This window comes from Canis lupus, chromosome X (genome assembly GCF_048164855.1).
Source record: "Canis lupus baileyi chromosome X, mCanLup2.hap1, whole genome shotgun sequence".
NCBI classification, from domain to species: Eukaryota; Metazoa; Chordata; class Mammalia; order Carnivora; family Canidae; genus Canis; species Canis lupus.
In genome coordinates this window covers 2,857,893-2,881,390 of record NC_132876.1, presented here as the reverse complement: position 1 = coordinate 2,881,390, position 23,498 = coordinate 2,857,893, and the positions used below count along the sequence as shown (strand labels likewise).

At 44.7% G+C, this 23,498-nt stretch overlaps 1 protein-coding gene and 1 long non-coding RNA gene across 2 annotated transcripts in view; both read left to right on the top strand.

The window, feature by feature from the left end:
- Window positions 1-23,498, top strand: part of LOC140628401 (synaptonemal complex protein 3-like) — a 95,550-nt gene that overhangs the window by 14,518 nt on the left and 57,534 nt on the right. The gene's annotated exons all lie outside the window — the stretch shown is intronic.
- Window positions 4,304-23,498, top strand: part of LOC140628403 (uncharacterized) — a 38,792-nt gene continuing 19,597 nt past the window's right edge. The window contains exon 1 of the long non-coding RNA XR_012026651.1: window positions 4,304-4,610. This is a non-coding gene — a long non-coding RNA (uncharacterized lncRNA). The remainder of the gene's footprint in view (window positions 4,611-23,498) is intronic.

Sequence of the window (23,498 nt, the reverse complement as noted above, 5' to 3'; positions counted from 1 at the left end):
TCTCGGTTTCTCTTCTGCGGCCTCCAGTCAAGTGCACATTTCTAGATGCACTGGCAGAGGAGCTCCACTGGGGTGGGCCCTGGTCTTCAGATCCCACCTGCTCCTAGGCATGGCCCTGTTGCCAGCCTTCTGCTGGGGCTGGTGTTGGGTGTCTTTCTGGCATTTTTTGGACTGTCGTCCTTTCCCTGTACTCAGGGCCCTGCTGGATATCTCCTTGTCCACCATTTCTCTGTGCACACCACTTGCTCACTCTCAGCCAGCTCAAACTTGTTGCACACGTGGCACCCTGGTCCAACCTTGGTGCCAAGCAAAGGTGGCCAGATCCTGCCGGAAATGGAAAGGAAGAGAGCAAGAGGGGCTAAGGCAGAACTGGAATGGGCCTTTCAGTGTACCTTACTAAGTTCCTGTTCCGGAAATCACACCTGACGCCAGACATGGGGCCTGCAGATGTGAGCTCTAACCCCATTGTACCTGACCTTGGGGAACCCCTACGTCCTTCCCAGGCCCTCTGTCTTGTGCTGTGGCTGCCCTCAGACCACAAGGTGTGAGGACCAGTACCAGAGCTCTGTGGATGCCTAGGGCAAGTTGGGGCATCCAGAGGGAAGCCAGATTGGTGGTTCGGGTGTGAAGTGTATGTCGGACAGGACTCATGCCCCCCGTCTCCACTCCCACCCCATTGTGGGAGCCAGGCTCCCTGGTAGAGACTAAGGAGCAAGTCTGCAAGGGCCTGGCATAGCTTCACAATTGGAGGGGACCTGGACACGCGGGCAGGGGGCCAGGTGAGGCTGCATAGGGAGACGGGGAGCCTCCCATGGGGCGAATAGGCATCAGCTTGGCCAAGGGGACACCTTCACCCAGCTTGTCCCTGGGCCTTCGGGGTCCTTCCCCGGGCAGAAACTGGCTCCTAGGAGAGGCCCAGGGAAGGTTCCAGATAGGGCACAGGGCCTCGGGGTGAGCAGGGCCAGGCCACAGCCAGCATCTGTGCCAAGGACCCTGTCCCTTGCTCGGCCTCTCACCCCCTCCCCCCCGTCGGCCCACAGCAACCACACAGTTTGAAACGGGGAGCTCCCATGCCGTGCATTGTACTTGGTGTTCCCAGGGCAGCGCTTCCTTTACCCAGAGCCAAGCACATCACCTGTTGTCGGAGGCCCTCAAGCTTGTCGGGCACAACCCTCAGGACACATCCCTGTCCTGTCCCCTCACCCCCATCCCTGGGGGATCTGGGACAGCTCCTCCCTCTCCGGGGGCCCCAGTGGCACAGCTTGAGCTGGCCGTGTCCCCGTCTCTCCAGGATTTCCTGAGAGACCTTGGGCTCTTAGTGGCTGCCCCCAGGCCCAACTTGGTGCACACCAGCTGCTGACATAGATGTGAGGGGAAGGGGGTCTTCCTTTTCCCTGTTGTTTAAGTACGGACAGGTGGGAGTGGCATTCGTGACACCCTAGTTCAGAGGGTGCTGTCTCACTGAGTCTATCCAGTCCAGCCTTGACCGAAGCCAAGGCTCCCCTTTCCTGTGGCCATCACCCCTGAAGAGGGCTCAAATGTCCCTCTTCTGTTTTGGGGGCTTAGGGGTGTTGGGGCCATCGGGAAGTAGAGGTGGGGACCTCCTTCAGGGAGCCCCTGCCACTTGTGGAACGGTCCCTTTTCCTTCCCCCTGTGGATCCAGTTTTCTCCTTCTTCTCTTCTTTCTCCTAAAAAAATTTTTTATTGGAGTTCAATTTGCCAACATATAGCATAACACCCAGTGTTCATCCCACCAAGTGTCCCCCTCAGTGCCCATCACCCAGTCACCCCAACCCCCTGCCCACCTCCCCTTCCACTACCCCTTGTTCATTTCCTGAGTTAGGTGTCTCTCATGTTTTGTCACCCTCACTGATGTTTTCACTCATTTTCTCTCCTTTCCCTTTATTCCCTTTCACTAATTTTTATATTACCCAAATGAATGAGACCATATAATGTTTGTCCTTCTGCGATTGACTTATTTCACTCCGCATACTACCCTCCAGGTCCCTCCACATCAAAGCAAATGGTGGTTATTTGTCGTTTCTAATGGCTGAGGAATATTCTATTGTATACATGGACCACAGCTTCTTTATCCATTCATCTTTCTATGGACACCGAGGCTCCTTCCACAGTTGGGCTATTGTGGACACTGCTGCTAGAAACATCGGGGTGCAGGTGTTCCTGCATTTCACTGCATCTGTATCTTTGGGGTAAATCCCCAGCAGAGCAATTGCTGGGTTGTAGGGCAGGTCTATTTTTAACTCTTTGAGGAACCTCCACACAGTTTTCCAGAGTGGCTGCACCAGTTCACATTGCCACCAACAGTGCAAGAGGATTCCCTTTTCTCCACATCCTCTCCAACATTTGTGGTTTCCTGTCTTGTTAATTTTCACCATTCTCACTGGTGTGAGATGGTATTCTTCTTTCTCTGTAGCCCCTTTGGTCTCCCGCTTTCTCCAGGAACCTTGCTCAATACACAGGACACAGTCCTCTCCTTTTTATCCAGTTTCTCTGCCTTTGCTGTAGTCCTCAGCCCAGAGACTCAGAGGTGGGGCAAGGGGATAGAAATGCTACAGAGGGAAGGCAGAAGAGTTGACAGTGGGGCAGAGAAACACTCAGATTTTATTTGTCCATAAGCCTGCCCCTGCTCACCCCAACCACACACATAGACACACAGTATGTACATCAAGTACTTTGTACCCTAATACTGATGCCACCATCCCCTTTCATTCAGAGCCATTTCTGGAAGGCCCTTTCTGGACCAAGCCTTGCACCAGATACAGGGAATTCTGCAGTGAGTGTCATAGTGAATCCTGCTCCAGTGGTCCTTACAGTCAATGGGGGAATGGACAGTAACTCAAGGAAAAAAATTTATGTCATTGCAAATCATGGTCAGTGTGAAGACAAAAAGATGAAACTTAAGCATTGAGGAAGAATTACTATAGACGAGTTTTAAAAAGCCACTTTAAGGGCAGCCTGGGTGGCTCAGCGGTTTAGCGCCGCCTTTGGTCCAGGACATGATCCTGGAGACCCAGGATCGAGTCCCGCATTGGGCTCCCTGCATGGAACCCGCTTCTCTCTCTGCCTGTGTCTCTGCCTCTCTCTGTGTGTGACTCTCATGAATAAATAAAATCTTAAGAAAAATAAAAAGCCACTTTAACAAGATGAGAGAAGGATGAAAAGGAGCCCCAATTTGGGGAGGACTGGGGAAAAAGCCCAGGCAAGTGAAGGGAACAACAAGGGTGCAATCTCTGAGACAGGCTTTTCAAGATATAAAAAGGCCTATGCCCCTTACCTGGAATAGAATCAGTGAAAGGGATATGAGTGGGAGCTGTACTTGGAAGGCTAGGCACGGGGCTTCATAGGCCATGGATAGGAGTCTGGTAGCCACTGGAGGGTTCTGAGCCAAGCAGTGACATGATTAGATAGGTGTTTTAGAATAACCCCCTGACTGCCTTTTTGGAAATGGGTGCAGAAGAAACCCAGACAAGAAGACAGTGGCTGGGAGCATAGTGAGTTGTCCAGGGTAAATATGTCAGTGGCATGCATGGAGAGAGGCATTGGCCATGGAGCAATGCAGAAACACTCCAGTAAGGCACGAATGGTTAGGCCCCAAGCTGTGTACTATAGCCCTCTGCAAAGGAAAAAGAGCCTCTTTTGATGAACATTCACTTTTCCCTCCGCTTCAAAATGAACATTTTGTACATTTTTTGTTAAAACAAAAGAGTGAGGCCCTTAAAAATGGATTGGAACTGATTGGAGCCTCTGTGTATAAGGGTCAGGGAGCTCTACTCACTGGAGGCCATGATTGTGGAGTCACAAGGAGGTTAACTGGCTTTCTTATAGTGGATTATCTTAAGGCTACTGTCTACAGGTCTTTTCTCTTGACCTAGTTTTTTTCCTCCTTTCTTCTCAATGGAGAAATTCTTTTTCATATTCTGCCTGAGAGATATTCACCTTATTGCTAGTGGTCTGGGAGCTGGGTGAGAATTGGAGCTGGGCGTCTCACTGTCCATCTATCTAGACTTTCACTTCAATCTCTAGTTTTGAGTAAGTGCCTCTACCCCAAGGTATTCATCAGCATTTGCTGCAATACTTCAGTTGCCAGACCTCAGTGGTTTATAACATTTATTTCTCATGCACTGGCCTTTTTAGATCAGTTGTGGTGTGCATCATTGTGTGGACATAGCTTCAGGTCTGCTTCATGTGTCTTCTCATTCTGGGACCCAGATGGAGGGAGCACTGGCCACCTGAGTAAGGCAGGGTCTCCCGATGGTCTAGGGCAAGGGTGGAGGAGGGCAAGCCAAACCATGCAATCACATTAAAGCCTCTGGCTGCACATGGTGTACCTCATGTCTCTATTCACATTTTATTGGCTAATGTAAGTCATGGATCAAAGCCCAAAGGCAATGGGGCATGGAAGTATATTCCACCTACAGTGAACTATAGCAAGGACAGGAAGGGAACGGAGACTTGTGATCAAACAAATGTTCATACCACATATGCTGAAACAGTGGTGTTGGATGAAGACCTGAGGGATGGAGAGGTGTTGGGCATCTGAAGAGGAAGAATGCTCCCAGAGGAAGAAATAGCACACACACAAAAGCCTGGTATGTCCCCAGAACTGGGAGATCTGAATGGATGGAGCAGTAAGTAGGGACATCACCATGAGGGGAGGTCAGATGGGCACTTGGGGCAGTGAGGCAGAATGCCATGGAAAGAAGTCAAGATTTATATCCAAAGGTGGTAGGAAGCCCCTGCCTGGCATATTTTCAGAGAAGGATGTGACAGGTTTGGATTTATTTTTAAAGGCTCTCTCTAGTTACCTTGGGAAAGAAAGATGGAGGGGGAAAGAGAGGTTGCAGGAGGACGAAATAGGAGGTGAATGTAGCCAGTAGTTTGGGCTAAAGATAGTGGCATCTGGGCAGCCCGGCTGGCTCAGAGTTTAGTGCCGCCTTTGGTCCAGGACGTGATCCTGGAGACCCTGGATCGAGTCCCACGTCGGGCACCCTGCATGGAGCCTGCTTCTCCCTCTGCCTGTGTCTCTGCCTGTGTGTGTGTGTGTGTGTGTGTGTGTGTGTGTGTGTGTCTCATGAATAAATAAATAAAATCTAAAAAAGAAAGATAGTGGCATCTTTCACTTAGGATGTGGCTGTGGAGATAAAAGTTGGTAGAATTAGGGGACACCTGGGTGGCTCAGTGGTTGAGCGTCTGCCTTCAGCTCAGGGCATGATCCCGGGGTTCCGGGATCAAGTCCCACATCGGGCTCCCTGCAGGGAGCCTACTTCTTTCTCCCTCTGCCTATGTCTCTGCCTTCTTTCTGTGTCTCTCATGAATAAATAAATAAAATCATAAAAAGATGTTGGTATAATTGGAAGACAGCTGAAAGATGAATAGATAGACTTGATGATAGAGTAAGTGTGGGTGAATGAGGGAGAGGAGAAGTGAGAAATTAGTCTCAGGCACTAGTTTGGACTATCACAGGGATATGGTTATCATTTAGGAACAGAGAGGTGGGGATGGGGGGGGGAAGAGAGCTATCAAGATCATAGGACCTGGAGGAAGGGCCATTTCTAAATTGAGGAGTCTTGCTGGGACATAGTGAGGTCCTTCAGGGAAAAAATAACCCAAAGACTGTTCTATGAGCAATAAAAGGGAGCCAAGTGGTGGGTTTGGCAGAGTGAGCTCTCAGCCTGAGAGGAGCTGGCCCAAGTCAAGTTCTCCTCCAGGACAAAGGAGTCTGAGAAAGTGCAACAGGCCCAAGTCAAGTTCACCTCCAGGACGAAGGAGTCTGAGAAAGTGCAACAAACTCTCCAGCAGCAATTCAGTGGAATATGACCCTTTTTGTCATTATTATCATTGACAGTGGGTACCCCTGGGGAAAGGGATATAGTATATGGAACTGTAAGAAGTCCATGGTGTGTTCTTTATATTTTATTCCACATAAATCTGGACTGTTTAAATTCTTTTACATATAATATTTTGTACTGTTACTATAGGACAAAAACCATGAAAAACACGAAAGTCACTATAATAATTGAAGGCAGCCTGGTATATATGAGAACTAGGAAAATGAATATGTTTCAGCTTTAGCTATACAGTCCCATCACTGTGGGACATAGAGCAAGTCCACTTCTTCCCTAGACCTCAGTTTCCCCATCTGTATAATGAGGAAATGACACCGTATCCTGCTCACACTGAAGGCCTGGAACTCTGTCAGCCTGAGGCTATCCTCGTGTGGCCCATGTGCTTCCTCTTTCCCTAGTGCACCTACATCCCCTCCACCACTCCCAAGAGTAAAAATAGTCCTCATGGAGTGGGTGAAGGAGGAAGAGAAAAGTTGTGCAGATGACTTTATTGAAGAGTTTTGCTGAGAAGGAGCACAGAAAACCAGGGCTGTCATTAGAGGGAAATGTGAAGACAAAAGAGAGTCTTCTAAGGATGTGAGATAAAGAGCATGTGTGTGTGCTGATGGGATAGATTTGATTTAAAAAAAAAAAAGAAGTAATGATGCAGAGAAAAGAAGGGGAGAAGGGCATGAGAATGCTTCTAGGAGGTGGGAAAGAATGGAAGTTGGCCTTAGAGGTAGAGACAGTTCATTTATTATCACCAGGTCAAGGCTAAAAATAGAGACACAGACACAGGCAATGGGTAGGTATGATGGTGGGAAGATGACATGAATCTTGGCAGATTGCACCTGTCTTCTCAGTGAAGTATGGGGCAAAGTCATTAGGCGGGAGTTTGGAATTTTGATGAGAGGAGATACTGTTAAAGAGTAATTTAGAGAGAGGGACTAGGAGTATAACCAGGAAATGGGCCATTAAAATTAAAGCTATTCAGAACTGTAGAGATATATGCCCCAACAAAATTCAACTGTTTAGGTACAGCTAGGACGTAGGCTTGTCCCAGGGTTCAGGAAGCCATGGGGCTTTAGATAAGCAAAGACACTGGAGGGAAAGGGTGCAAAGAAACTAAGAGTGCTGGCAAAGGAGCATTTATGGGCTTGGAGCATAACATCTAACTGGATAAACAGGGAAGTGTGGGCATGGAGTGTGTGTGGTGGTGGAGCAGGTGAATGTGGCATGTATATGTGTGTCTGTGTGTGTGTGTACACATGCATGTGTACTGGGTAATGGATAGGGAAAGGGGGTTAGATTGATGGATTGGTGGACTGTTGACACCAGTGGGAAGCTAAAAAACAGGAGGTGATGATCAGAGAATGGAATGCTTGAAACCAAGGATTTGGAAGCACTGCAGTTATTGGTAGCAACAAGGTGATGGCAAGGGTGTGACCTTGGAAGTGAGTGGCTAAGATGGGCTTTAGGGAAAGGTAGTGGTGGTCAGAATACTGAAAGGCCAGGTGAGGAATGGGAACCCACATGGACAATGAATTTGCCAGAAGTAACAACAGACATAGAAGTAGGGAGAAACACAGGAATGGGAGTAGGGAGTGACAGAGGCAGGTGTTGAAAGATTATTGCAACTGAGAAAGATAGTGGGTGGCAGACTCTGATGTACTTGCAATGAGTTGGGAATTTCTCAGGATGCACAAGAAAAGTGATTGGGAGATAGTGGCTTTCTTCCCAGATCTGTCACCCAAGGTAGTGTGGGAACTGTGGATGACAATACTTTGGTAAGGGGCTTTTTTCCCCCAGCCTAACTAGGTATATATACCCACTGATACGTGTCATGGGGAAATCTTATATTTTTTTCCAGACATTTATTGGCCACCTTCTCTGTGATAGTTCTACCAAGAGTAGCTATATAATTTATTGTCCAAACCAGGGTAGTTTAGAGAATGCTAGAAGGCTAAACTGGATGGGACTCCAGGACAACCAGAGTAAACCAGGCAAACTGTGATGTGGGTTGACCACCAAATGACTGAATGTGTGACTTTCATTTAGCCAGTAGTACTGTGAGATTGGTAACCCCCTTTTCACAAGGTGTGAGGGCTAAGTCAAAAGAAAATAATTTGAGGTTTAGTCAACATTGAGAATGAAAAATTATTAATCTCAGAAACACACTATTCTAGTAATTGAATGAATTTATTTATTTTTATTAGCTAAAATAGCTTCTGAATGTTCTTTAAAAAACTTTTTATTTTAAAATAAATTTTAAATTCACAGAACCACTGCAAAGACATTACAGGGTTCCAATATATTCTTCACTAGCTTCCCTTAAACGTGTTTATATTTAACTTTAAATAAATAATACAAGTCTCAACAGAACAACAGACAGAACAAATCTTCAAACAAAAAGAGTACTCTACATCATCAAATACCCATACCCTCCAGTTTGTTCTGTCCTTTCTATTAGTTTGACACTCTCCATTCCATGTTGGCTGGTAAGCAGTCAAAATGCTATACTCATGCTACTTTTCTAGCTAAATGCAGTACTCAGGCTATTTTGCTAGTTACCCAGTCTCTTTTATTTTTCTTCTTTATTATACCTCAAAGCAACCAGGCTTTGCTAAGTTCTGTCTTGTTGTCTAGAAGAGCCCTACTCAAAAAGAGTTCCACAGACTTGTATCAGGCCATATGCTCTTTGGTACCAGTCTATGCTGAGATGAATATAGAAACAGAAAGTAAGAATTCAGAAACTTTTATTCAGCAATTTAACAGTGCTGTTACATCTTTATTGTACTTTAGAGAAAGTTCCCCAGAGATTGAGAATCAAAAGTTTTAGTGGCTCGATGTCTAGAGAAGAGAGTAGAATCACAGAAGCCAGTTAACTAGCTGGCTAGTTTTTTCACTATTTTTCTAACAGTGAAAAATGAGCAGGACCTGACCCGTGGTAGTGAGGCTATAGAGGAAAGGTCTGAGGTGAGACTGGTGCTATGTTGGTGTTGCCAAGTAAAGAGAAAACAAATCAAAGATGACCATTAGTAATTACCCCTATTTCTGGCTCTGTTCTCACTCAGGCTCCTATCTGTTTGAAATTCCTCTTCTGCCCTGCTCCAAGCCCTCCAATGCACACACACACACACGCACACACACACACACACACACACACACACTCTCACTTATATTCTACATACATTCACACACACATTCTGTCACACATTTTCACATACATTTTTTTTCTTTTTTAATAAATTTATTTTTTATTGGTGTTCAATTTGTCAACATACAGGATAACACCCAGTGCTCACCCCATCAAGTGCCCACTTCAGTGCCCGCCACCCAGTCACCCCCATCCCCCGCCCACCTCCCCTTCCACCACCCCTAGTTCGTTTCCCAGAGTTAGGGGTCTTTCATGTTCTGTCTCCCTTTGTGATATTTCCCACTCATTTTTCTCCTTTCCCCTTTATTCCCTTTCACTATTTTTTATATTCCCCAAATGAATGAGACCATATAATGTTTGTCCTTCTCCGATTGACTTATTTCACTCAGCGTAATACCCTCTAGTTCCATCCACGTCGAAGGAAATGGTGGGCATTTGTCGTTTCTAATGGCTGAGTAGTATTCCATTGCATACATAAACCACATCTTCTTTATCCATTCATCTTTCGATGGACACCGAGGCTCTTTCCACAGTTGGGCTATTGTGGACATTGCTGCTAGAAACATCGGGTTCACATATATTTTTAAACACATACTCACATACATGATGGCTGCACACACACTCAAATAGACTCACCTACTCTCACACACATATGTCCTCACCTGTGTACACTCACACATACACTCACACCGCTCATATACATTCTCTTATATACACTCACACATTCTCACACACTCATACTTACATGCATATATGCCCATCCCTCACACACATACTCAGTCTCATGCACAGATGCCCTCATATATATGCACTCACACACATTCATACGACTCATACACATTCTCTCTCTCACACACATTCTTATTTGCATATATATGCTTGCACATATACATACTGCATACATTCACACACACACTTGTGCCTTCACATACATGCACTCAAGCACATATACATGCGTACTCATACACACATATTCTCTCACACATATTCATAAATACTACTTTCACATAACTCCTACTCATTTTTTCACATGCACATTCTCACACATATTTATTTTTTAAAGATTTTATTTATTTATTCATGAGAGACACACAGAGAGAGGCAGAGACCCAGGCAGAGGGAGAAGCAGGCTCCATGCAGGGAGCCCAATGCGGGACTCGATCCTGGGACTCCAGGATCATGCCCTGGGCTGAAGGCGGCGCTAAACCGCTGAGCCACCAGGGCTGCCCCTCACACATATTTATAATCACACACACACACACACACATACACACACACACACACACACCTACTTATCTATCCTTCTAGACCCAATCCAGATGTTATTTCATCTGTGAAGCTTTTTCTGATCCACTGATCTCTCTCCCCCAGTAGATTCACCCCCTCAATTTTGTCAGAGCATTTAACTCAGCACTGTACTATAGTAACTTGTGTATATATGCTTTCTCTCTCTCTTTCTCTCTGTCTCTCTCCCTCTCTCTCTCACACACAAACACACACACGCATGCACCCTAGATGGAGCAGGGCTATTTATTTCTCATTTTTGTTCTCCTGGGCCAGGTATACAAGAGGCAGCCAGTATAGATTTGGGACTGAATTGGATGGAGTTTGACACTTTAGTGGATGCTTATTACATATTTGTTGGATTAAAGTTAAATTAAAGCAGTCCCAGTAATGAAGATGCACAGTTGCAAAGCATGCAAAGAAGAGATGGAGTTGAAGGGTTTACTTTTTCCGAAGGTATTTCAAGAATAGTAAGGGAAGAGACACCCAAGTGGCTCAGTGGTTGGGTATCTGCCTTCAGCTCAGGTTGTGATCCTGGGGTCCTAGGATTGAGTCTGGCATCGGGTTCCCCACAGGGAGCCTGCTTCTCCTTCAGCCTATGTCTCTGCCTCTCTCTCTGTATCTCTCATGAATAAATAAATACAATCTTAAAAAAAGAATAGTAAGGGAAATAATGTTTGATTTTGGACACGCTGAAAGCAAGATGTTCATGGAATTTTCAGTAGTCTTAGAAATTGTATTGAAGCTTGGGAGAGAGGTAGAAGCTAGAGGGAGAGATTTGGAAGATATTGTTAAATGTCATAATCGAACCCAAGATGAGATTATTCAGGGAGACCGTAGTGTGAAGTGAACACAGGATAGAGAAGGAAACTCTGGGAACCATCACACTTCAGGGGTAGGAAAGTAAGAGGAAAGATAAACAGAAGATAGAAGGAAAGAGCCATCCCCCTTCATGGCTTGAAGAGGAGATCAAACATTCATCCAGGAGCTATAGTCTGCAAGGATACTGACCTGGAGTTAGTCAATCTCCTGCAGCAGGGAAGGGTAGAAGCTAGTAGAGTCTGATGAGAGGATGGTCAAAGTTTGGTGTTTCTATGGAAGAGAGGAGGAGAATGATCTGCAAGTAACAATAAGTATCAGGTTCAGAAGGAGATTTGCATCACATTCTTGTCCAAATATATAAGGTACGTGTTTTAACTCTTAATTCTTATCAACCTAGATTTCATTATCATTACCATTATTCAAGTAGAATAAGGAGGCCAGAGAGTGAAACTATAAATGGAAAAGCAAGAACAGAATCCCAGGCAGTCTGGTGCCAGAGACTGGACTCTTAAGCACCATTGCATGCCTCCCAAGTGAAAAAAGGAGCCATTTTGAACCAAAACATAATTTCTATTAACCACACAAATGATGCCACCCATAGATATTCATATAATGTACATAGAAATCAGCAGCTCCATTAGACCATATGCCTAACAACAGACTATGCAGATTGTTCGGGATAGGACAGGTTATGCAACAAAACTGACAGCCTCCAATCCCAGTGGTTTTTCATCACAAAACCTTACCTTCTAAAGCCCATGCTTGATGTTCATCACAGGTCAACAGAGGCTCTGGTTAATGGAGGGGCTCCATGTACTTTGTAGCTTCATCCTCTGGAACTCATGACCTCCTCATACTCAAAGAACAAAGCATTTGGGGATCCCTGGCTGGCGCAGCGGTTTGGCGCCTGCCTTTGGCCCAGGGCGCGATCCTGGAGACCTGGGATCGAATCCCACGTCGGGCTCCCGGTGCATGGAGCCTGCTTCTCCCTCTGCCTGTGTCTCTGCCTCTCTCTCTCTCTCTGTGACTATCATAAATAAATAAATTAAAAAAAAAAGAACAAAGCATTTATGTCCCCCAGGCCAGCACTGATCATATAGCTCTTCCTAACTGCATGGGGTCAAGCAGGGGAGGGAGGGACTGGGAAAGGTAAAGGAGCAAATAGGATATCTGGTGAGCAACTATGTGAACTACAGGGACCTTTTACTAGAGGGGCTTTAAATGACTTGTTTCATGCATGGCTTAAAAAGCCCTTGGAGGCTTGTTTTGTTGGGAAATTAATGACTGTGTGTGTGTGTGTGTGTGTGTGTGTGTGTGTGTTTGCAGTCATAGCTCATTTAAGACTTAAGTATCTCTGCTACTTCTGTAGTTTACTCTTAGCATTTTGTTTACTCATGCATCCACTCATTTATTCAACAACTATTTATTTAACACCTGCTATGGGTCAAAAACTTCTGCCCTCATAGAGGTGCTATTTGAATGGGCATTAAGGAGGACATGTGATGTGATGAGCACTAGATGTTATATGCAACTGATGAATTATTGAACACTACATCTGAAACTAATGATGTACTATATGTTGGCTACTTGAATTTAAATTTTAAAAATGAGTGGGAGCAAACAATTGACACAGTAAGTATATGATACCTGGCAAGTGGTGAAGAAAGGTAAGGCAGAGAGGGAATATGGAGTGCCAGGCCTAGGAGCTACAGATTTTCATAGGCAGTCAGGGAAAGCCTTGGTATGAAATGGTTGGTCAATCACCTGAGAGTGTTAAGAGAGCAAGCCACGAACTTTTCCCAGGGAAGAGAGTGTTTTATAAGATTTAAAGATTCTTTTGATGGTGGGACACTCAGATAGATGAAAGGCAGAACTCTGTTACTTATATCTCCAAATAATAGAACACTGTCAGGCAGAAACCACACAGTGGTGAAGGAGGGTAGTCAGAGACAGGGTAACAGCAAGCTGGAGCTTTAGGCGGCAGTCATACATGGCAATTGGGTAGGTTAGCTAGATTTTGTGGGATCTCTGTGGATTTGATAAAGTACACAATTTCCTGGGTTCCAGGACATAAAGGCTATCCCTAATTGTCTGGTATCTGGCCCCAGGATTATTAGGACAGGTAGCCTGGAGTATGACAGCACGATATTAAAAGTAGTTGCAGTACAGACTTAATCAGCTGCTCAAGAAAGGGAACTGACTGGCCTGTAACCAAGGCCTCAAAACTGGATCAAGACATCGTTTTGGGGAAAAACACATGCAAATATATTATAGAAGGTTCCAGACAAAGGCCCTGCAGAAAGAAGGGCATCTGATATGTTATAGCAAAAGTAGTGAGGCTAGTGGGACTGAAGAAGAGGGAGTGCAGGTGAGAGTGGGAGGAGATAAGTTCAAGAGCTTCCCAGAGTCCATGATGTAGTGAGTCTCCTACAGCATTGTAAAGGCCTGGAGTTTGACCCCGAGCCAGAGAGGAAGCTGCTGGACTGAGCAGCAGACAAGTGACATGATCTGCCATAATATTTTAAGAAAAATCTTTTGGGCTGTTGTGAGGAGGGTATGTTGGGAAGTAAAACAGAAGCAGAGTGACCGGTTTGGATGCTCTAACAATAATCTAGGAGAGAGGTAATGGTGACTTGGACTAGAGGGGTGGCCATGGAGGAGGTGAGAGGTGGCCAGATTCCAGAGATACTCTGAAGATAGAGCTGACAGGATTTGTTGGTAAGTCAGATAGTATGGTGTGAGATAAATAGTCAAAGATGACTTTAAGGTTTTTGGCCTGAACAACTAGACGTATTGACAACTAGAAGTATATAGGAGTTGACGTAACTGAGATGGGGATGATATAGGAGGCACAGGTTTGGGGATTTGAGAGTTTGAGAGTTTTTACAGAAGGATTTGAGCCTTTGTAAGTAGAACTCTCCTACAATCCAGCAATTGCACTACTAGGTATTTACACAAATAATACAAAAATGCTATTTTGAAAGGATACATGCACCCTAGTGTTTATAGCAGCATTGTATATATACAATAGCTGAATTATGGAAACAGCCATTGACTGATGAATGGATAAAGAAGATGTGGCATATATACACAATGGAATATTACTCAGGCATAAAAAAGAATGAAATCTTGCCATTTGTAATGACATGAATGAAACTAGAGAGTATAATGTTAAGCAAAATAAGTCAGTCAGAGAAAGACAATTACCATATGATTTCACTCATGTGGAATTTAAGAAACAAAACAAATGAACATTGTGTGGGGAAAAGAGAGGCAAACCAAGAAACAGATTCTTAACTATAGAGAAAACACGGATGGTCACCAGATGGGAGGTAGGTGGGGAGATGGGTAAAATAGGTGATGGGGGTTAAGAAAGGCACTTTTGATGAGCACTGAGTGTGGTATGGAGGTGTTGAATCACTATATTGTATACTAGAATTTAAATACTACACTATATGTTAACTAACAGGAATGAAAATAATAACTTAAAAATATATTTAACACACCCTCCCCACCAAAGAAGAGGCAAGGATCACTTTAAATTGGAAAGAGTAGAAGTAGGATCAGGGAGGGTTTATTGGAGCTGGTGAACAGGGCAGAGGGAGGTCAGATGGTTTGACTGTATAAAGTCACAAACTCTGTTCTTTTTACCCACTTTTACTAATTCAAAGTTAAGTTGGGTACTTTCTTCTGATATTTTCATCACTTTCATATTCCTCCAGTTTCACTTCTGTTGCTATAATCAATTAGTGAGTATATCTCAGTTAATGTTAAACTCCGTTCACATAAACAATTTCAGTTTACATTTTTCTTCTTTTAAATATTTTTTTATTGGAGTTCAATTTGCCAACACGTAGCATAACACCCAGTGCTCATCTCGCCAAGTGCCCCCCTCAATTCCCATCACCCAGTCACCGCAACCCACCCCGCACCTCCCGTTCCACAACCCCTTGTTCATTTCCCAGAGTTAGGAGTCTCTCATGTTCTGTCTCCCTTTCTGGTATTTCCCACTCATTTTTTCTCCTTTCCCCTTTATTCCCTTATACTAATTTTGATATTCCCCAAATGAAAGAGACCACATAATGTTTGTCCTTTTCTGATAGACTTATTACACTCAGCATAATACCTTCCAGGTATTGATGAACACCGAGGCTCCTTTCATAGTTTGGCTATTGTGGACATTGCTGCTATAAACATCGGGGTACAGGTGTCCCAGTGTTTCTTTTTCTTTTTTATAATAAATTTATTTTTTATTGGTGTTCAATTTGCCAACATCCAGAATAACAACCAGTGCTCATCCCGTCAAGTGCCCCCCTCAGTGCCCGTCACCCATTCACCCCCCCCGCCCTCCTCCCCTTCCATCACCCCTAGTTCGTTTCCCAGAGTTAGGAGTCTTTATGTTCTGTCTCCTTTCTGATATTTCCCACACATTTCTTCTCCCTTCCCTTATTTTCCCTTTCACTATTATTTATATTCCCCAAATGAATGAGAACATGCAATGTTTGTCCTTCTGCGATCGACTTACTTCACTCAGCATAATACCTTCCAGTCCCATCCACGTTGAAGCAAATGGTGGGTATTTGTCATTTCTAATAGCTGGGTAATATTCCATTGTATACATAAACCACATCTTCTTTATCCATTCATCGTTCAAAGGACACCGAGGCTCCTTCCACAGTTTGGCTATTGTGGACATTGCTGCTATAAACATCGGGGTGCAGGTGTCCCAGCGTTTCATTGCATCTGAATTTGGGTAAATCCCCAACAGTGCAATTGCTGTGTTGTAGGGCAGGTCTATTTTTAACTCTTTGAGGAACCTCCACACAGTTTTCCAGAGTGGCTGCACCAGTTCACATTCCCACCAACAGTGCAAGAGGGTTCCCTTTTCTCCGCATCCTCTCCAACATTTGTGGTTTCCTGCCTTGTTAATGTTCCCCATTCTCACTGGGGTGAGGTGGTACCTCATTGTGGTTTTGATTTGTATTTCCCTGATGGCAAGTGATGCAGAGCATTTTCTCATGTGAATGTTGGCCATGTCTAGGTCTTCCTCTGTGAGATTTCCCTTCATGTTTTTTTGCCCACTTCATGATTGGATTGTTTGTTTCTTTGGTGTTGAGTTTACTAAGTTCTTTATAGATCTTGGAAACTAGCCCTTTATCTGATACGTCATTAGCAAATATCTTCTCCCATTCTGTAGGTTGTCTTTCAGTTTTGTTGACTGTATCCTTTGCTGTGCAAAAGCTTCTTATCTTGATGAAGTCCCAATAGTTCATTTTTGCTTTTGTTTCTTTTGCCTTCGTGGATGTATCTTGCAAGAAGTTACTGTGGCCGAGTTCAAAAAGGGTGTTGCCTGTGTTCTCTTCTAGGATTTTGATGGACTCTTGTCTCACATTTAGATCTTTCATCCATTTTGAGTTTATCTTTGTGTATGGTACAAGAGAGTGGTCTAGTTTCATTCTTCTGCATGTGGATGTCCAATTATCCCAGCACCATTTATTGAAGAGACTGTCTTTCTTCCAATGGATAGTCTTTCCTCCTTTATCGAATATTAGTTGACCATAAAGTTCAGGGTCCACTTCTGGGTTCTCTATTCTGTTCCATTGATCTGTGTGTCTGTTTTTGTGCCAGTACCACACTGTCTTGATGACCACAGCTTTGTAGTACAACCTGAAATCTGGCATTGGGATGCCCCCAGATATGGTTTTCTTTTTGAATATTCCCCTGGCTATTCGGGGTCTTTTCTGATTCCACACAAATCTTAAAATAATTTGTTCTAACTTTCTGAAGAAAGACCATGGCATTTTGATAGGGATTGCATTAAACCTGTAAATTGCCCTGGGTAACGTTGATATTTTCACCATATTAATTCTGCCAATCCATGAGCATGGAATATTTTTCCATCTCTTTGTGTCTTCCTCAATTTCTTTCAGAAGTGTTCTATAGTTTTTAGGGTAGAGATCCTTTACCTCTTTGGTTAGGTTTATTCCTAGGTATCTTATGCTTTTGGGTGCAATTGTAAATGGGATTGACTCCTTAATTTCTCTTTCTTCAGTCTCATTGTTAGTGTATAGAAATGCCATTGATTTCTGGGCATTGATTTTGTATCCTGCGACGCTGCCAAATTGCCGTATGAGTTCTAGCAATCCTGGGGTGGAGGCTTTTGGGTTTTCTATGTAGAGTATCATGTCATCGGCGAAGAGGGAGAGTTTGACTTCTTCTTTGCCAATTTGAATGCCTTTAATGTCTTTTTGTTGTCTGATTGCTGAGGCTAGGACTTCCAGTTCTATGTTGAATAGCAGTGGTGAGAGTGGACATCCCTGTCTTGTTCCTTGATCTTAGGGGAAAGGCTCCCAGTGCTTCTCCATTGAGAACGATATTTGCTGTAGGCTCTCGTAGATGGCTTTTAAGATGTCGAGGAATGTTCCCTCTATCCCTACACTCTGAAGAGTTTTGATCAGGAATGGATGCTGTATTTTGTCAAATGCTTTCTCTGCATCTAATGAGAGGATCCTATGGTTCTTGGTTTTTCTCTTGCTGATATGACGAATCACATTGATTGTTTTACGGGTGTTGAACCAGCCTTGTGTCCCGGGGATAAATCCTACTTGGTCATGGTGAATAATCTTCTTAATGTACTGTTGGATCCTATTGGCCAGTATCTTGTTGAGAATTTTTGCATCTATGTTCATCAGGGATATTGGTCTGTAATTCTCCTCTTTGGTGGGGTCTTTGTCTGGTTTTGGAATTAAGGTGATGCTGGCCTCATAGAACGAATTTGGAAATACTCCATCTCTTTCTATCTTTCCAAACAGCTTTAGTAGAATAGGTATGGTTTCTTCTTTAAACGTTTCATAGAATTCCCCTGGGAAGCCATCTGGCCCTGGACTCTTGTGTCTTGGGAGGTTTTTGATGACTGCTTCAATTTGCTCCCTGGTTATTGTCCTGTTCAGGTTTTCTATTTCTTCCTGTTCCCGTTTTGGTAGTTTGTGGCTTTCCAGGAATGCGTCCATTTCTTCTAGATTGCCTAATTTATTGGCGTATAGCTGTTCATGTTTTTAAAATCGTTTGTATTTCCTTCGTGTTGGTAGTGATCTCTCCTTTCTCATTCATGATTTTATTAATTTGAGTCTTCTCTTTCTTCTTTTTAATAAGGCTGGCTAATGGTTTATCTATCTTATTAATTCTTTCAAAGAACCAACTCCTGGTTTTCTTGATCTGTTCCACAGTTCTTCTGGTCTCGATTTTGTTGAGTTCTGCTCGAATCTTAATCAAGTCTCTTCTGCTGGGTGTAGGATCTATTTGCTGCTTTTTTTCTAGCTCCTTTATGTGTAAGGTTAGCTTTTGTATTTGAGTTCTTTCCAGTCTTTGAATGGATGCTTGTATGGCGATGTATTTCCCCCTTTGGACTGCTTTTTCTGCATCCCAAAAATTTTGAATGGCTGTATCTTCATTCTCATTAGTTTCCATGAATCTTTTTAATTTTTCCTTAATTTCCTGGTTGACCCTTTCATCTTTTAGCAGCACGGTCTTTAACCTCCACGTTTTTGAAGTCCTTCCAAACTTCTCGTTGTGATTTAGTTCTAATTTCAAGGCATTATGGTCTGAGAATATGCAGGGGACGATCCCAATCTTTTGGTATCGGTTCAGACCCGATTTGTGACCCAGTATGTGGTCTATTCTGGAGAAAGTTCCGTGTGCACTTGAGAAGAATGTGTATTCAGTTGCATTTGGATGTAAAGTTCTGTAGATATCTGTGAAATCCATCTGGTGCAGTGTATCATTTAAAGCTCTCGTTTCTTTGGAGATGTTGTGTTTAGAAGACCTATCGAGTGTAGAAAGCGCTAGATGGAAGTCACCAAGTATAAGTGTATTATTATCTAATTATGTCTTAACTTTGGTTATTAATTGATATATTTGGCAGCTCCCACATTCGGGGCATATATATGGAGGATTGTTAAGTCCTCTTGTTGGATACATCCTTTAAGTATGAGATAGTGTCCCTCTTCATCTCTCACTACAGTCTTCGGGGTAAATTTTAGTTTATCTGATCTAAGGATGGCTACCCCTGCTTTCTTTGGAGGACCATTTGAATGGTAAATGGTTCTCCAACCTTTTATTTTCAGGCTGTTGGTGTCACTCTGTCTAAGATGAGTCTCTTGTAGACAGAAAATAGATGGGTCCTGCTTTTTTATCCAATCTGAAACCCTGAGCCTTTTGATGCGGTCATTAAGCACGTTCGTGTTGAGAGTTACTATTGAAAGATATGAGTTTAGTGTCATCATGATATCTATTCAGTCCTTGTTTACGTGGATTGTTCCACTGGACTTCTTCTTAAAGGGGAATTTTAAGAGTCCCCCTTAAAATTTCTTGCAGAGCTGGTTTGGAGGTCACATATTCTTTCAGTTCCTGCCTGTCTTGGAAGCTCTTTATCTCTCCTTCCATTCTGAATGAGAGCCTTGCTGGATAAAGTATTCTTGGTTGCACGTTTTTCTCATTTAGGACCCTGAATATATCCTGCCAGCCCTTTCTGGCCTGCCAGGTCTCTGTGGAGAGGTCTGCTGTTACCCTAATAGTCCTCCCCATAAAAGTCAGGGATTTCTTGTCTCTTGCTGCTTTAAGGATCTTCTCTTTATCTTTGGAATTTGCAAGCTTCACTATTAAATGTCGAGGTGTTGAACGGTTTTTATTGATTTTTTGGGGGGGGATCTCTCTATTTCCTGGATCTGAATGCCTGTTTCCCTTCCCAGATTAGGAAAGTTTTCAGCTATGATTTGTTGAAATACATATTCTGGCCCTCTGGCCCTTTCGGTGCCCTCAGGAACCCTAATTAAACGTAGGTTTTTCTTCCTCAGGCTGTCGTTTATTTCCCTTAATCTATCCTCATGGTTTTTTAATTGTTTGTCTCTTTTTTCCTCAGTTTCCCTCTTTGCCATCAACTTCTCTTCTATGTCACTCACTCGTTCTTCCACCTCGTTAACCCTCATCGTTAGGACTTGTAGTTTGGATTGCATCTCCTTCAATTGATTTTTAATTTCTGCCTGATTAGATCTAAATTCTGCAGTCATGAAGTCTCTTGAGTCCTTTATGCTTTTTTCTATAGCCACCAGTTACTTTATAATAGTGCTTCTGAATTGGCTTTCTGACATTGAATTGTAATCCAAATTTTGTATCGGTGGGAGAGAGGACTGTTTCTGATTCTTTCTTTTGAGGTGAGGTTGTCTTTCTAGTCATTTTGCTCAGCGCAACGTGGCCAAAACCAAGTTGTATTGGGAAAAGGAGAAAAAGAGAGGAGAGAAAGAAGGAAAGAAAAGAGAAAACGAAAAATGAAAGAAGGAAGAAAAAAGGAAAAAAGAGAAGCAAAAGAGAAAGATAAAGAAAGAAAGGGGAAAAAAGGGTGGGGAAAGCAAAGAGAAATCAAAAATAAAAAACAAAAAACAAAAAACAAACCACGGGGGAGTATCTTCTGATTCTGTATACTTTAAGTCCCTTGACTTCCCCTGGAATTTGTCTGTCTAGCTGGTCTTCTGGGGGAGGGGCCTGTTGTGCTGATTTTCAGGTGTTAGCACTTGGGGGAGCTGCTCTGCCCCCTGCTTGGTGCAGGGCTTAGTGGGGGTTGTTTTCCCCGTGAGGCCCCAGGAGGAACAACCCCAGTGGCGGCGGCCAGCTCTCGAGCCCTGGATTCAGCTCCTGCAGTAACTCTGGAGCTCTCCGTCTGCAGCGCCTGGAGCCTTCGGGGGCGGGGCCGCTGATCTGCTCAGCTCGGGGCAGGAGCGTCCTTGCGGTCCTGGTCCCTCCTGGCCTCTGCCTGTCTCGGGGGGATGTCGGATCCTGGGCTGTGTCCCGGCGCCCTGTGCTCCCGGGCCTGCGCTGTTGGATTCGCGCTCCCGGCCGTGCAGCCCCCTCTGCTGAGCCGGCCCCCGAGCCCCTCTGAGCTGCTCCCGGAGCCACGCAGCCCACTCCGCGTGGAGCCTCTTCCTCTGCCGGAGCCCCTCCGAGCTGCTCCCGGGGCTGCACAGCCCCCTCCGCAGAGCCGCCGCCGGAGCCCAGCCGAGCTACTCCCGGAGCCGCTCAGCCCCCTCCGCACGGAGTCTCTTCCTATGCGGGAGCCGCCTCCGAGCTTCTCCAGGCCCCACAGCCCCCTCCGCGGAGCCGCTGCCCGAGCCCCTCCGAGCTGCTCCTGGAACCGCGCAGCCCCCTGTGCACCGAGCCTCTTCCTCTGCCCGAGCCCCTCCGGGCTGCTCCCGGCCGCGCAGCCCCCTCCGCGGAGCCGCCGCCTGAGCCCCCCCCCAGCTGCTCCCGCCCCTCAGCCCCCTCCGCGGAGCCGCCGCCCAAGCCCCTCCGAGCTGCTCCCACCCCGCAGCCCCCTCCGCGGAGCCGCCGCCCGAGCCCCTCCGAGCTGCTCCGAGCCCCGCTGTGCGCGCTGCAGCCCTTAGGGAGCTCGGCGCACTCTCCCAGGGCGCAGGTGTCTGTTAGTGTCCCAGGGAGCCCGAGAGCATCCCCGCCCTCCTGGGGTCCTGCTCTAACTCCCTGCGGGCCCCTTTCCGCCCGGGAAGGTTGGTGCAGCTCCTGCTCCTCTGGGACGGGGCTCTCCTGTCCTGGGGACACTCGCCCCGGCCTCAGCCCGGCTACTCGCTGCCCCCCCTTGGAGGCCTTTTGTTTCTTTATTTCTTTTTCCCCCTCTTCCTACCTTGATAGAAGCGTGAACTCTTCTCACTGTAGCATTCCAGCTGGGCTCTCTTTAAATCTCAGGCCGAATTCATAGATTTTCAGGATGATTGGAAGGTTATCTAGTAATTTGGTGGGGACAGGTGACTTGGGGACCCTACTCTTCCACCATCTTGCCCCTCATCCCACTCTGAAGAGTTTTGATCAGGAAAGGATGCAGTATTTTGTCAAAGGCTTTCTCTGCATCTATTGAGAGGATCCTATGGTTCTTGTTTTTTTCTCTTGCTAATATGACGAATCACATTGATTGGTTAATGAGTTTGAGCCAGCCTTGCATCCCAGGGATACATCCCACTTGGTCATGGTGAATAATCTTCTTAATGTACTGTTGGATCCTATTGGCTAGTATCTTCTTGAGAATTTTTGCATCTGTGTTCATCAGGGATATTGGTCTGTAATTCTCCTTTTTGGTGGGGTCTCTGTCTGGTTTTGGAATTAAGCTGATGCTGGCTTCATAAAACGAGTTTGGAAGTACTCCATCTCTTTCTATCTTTCCAAACAGCTTAAGTAGAATAGGTATGGTTTCTTCTTTAAACGTTTGATAGAATTCCCCTGGGAAGCCATCTGGCCCTGGACTCTTGTGTCTTGGGAGGTTTTAATGACTGCTTCAATTTCCTGCCTGGTTATTGGCCTGTTCAGGTTTTCTATTTCTTCCTGTTCCCGTTTTGGTAGTTTGTGGTTTTCCAGAAATGCATCCATTTCTTCCAGATTGCCTAATTTTTTGGCATAGAGCTGCTCATAATAAGTTTTTAAAATCGTTTGTATTTCCTTGGTGTTGGTGGTGATCTCTCCTTTTTCATTCATGATTTTATTAATTTGAGTCTTTTCTCTCTTCTTTTTAATAAGGTTGGCTAAAGGTTTATCTATTTATTAATTCTTTCAAAGAACCAACTCCTGGTTTTGTTGATCTGTTCAACAGTTCTTCTGGTCTCTATTTCATTGAGCTCTGCTTGAATCTTTATTAACTGTCCTCCTCTGCTGGGTGAGGGTTTCATTTGCTGTTCCTTCTCCAGCTCTGTTAGGTGCAGGGTTGGCTTTTGTATTTGAGTTCTTTCCAGTTTTTGGATGGATGCTTGTATTGCGATGTAGTTCCCCCTCCGGACTGCTTTTAATGCATCCCAAAGATATTGAACGGTTGTGTCTTCATTCTCATTAGTGTCCATGAATCTTTTTAATTCTTCTCTAATTTCCTGGTTGACCCTTTCATCTTTTTGCAGGATGGTCCTTTAACCTCCACATGTTTGAAATCCTTCCAAACTTGTTCTTGTGATTTAGTTCAATTTTCAAAGCATTATGGTCTGAAAACATGCAGGGGACATTCCCAGTCCTTTGGTATTGGTTAAGACCTGACTTGTGACCCAGTTATGTGGTCTATTCTGGAGAAAGCTCCATGTGCACTTGAGAGGAATGTGTATTCAGTTGCGTTTGGATGTAAAATCCATCTGGTCCATTGTGTCATTTAATGCTCTTGTTTCTTTGTTGATGTTGTGTTTACAAGATCTATCAGTTGTAGAATTCACCATATTCAATCTCCAGGTAAGTGTATTGTTATCTAAGTATGTCTCAACTTTGGTTATTAATTGATTGATATACTTGGCAGCTCCCACATTCGGGGCATAAGTGTTCATGATTGTTAGGTCCTCTTGCGGGATAGATCCTTTAAG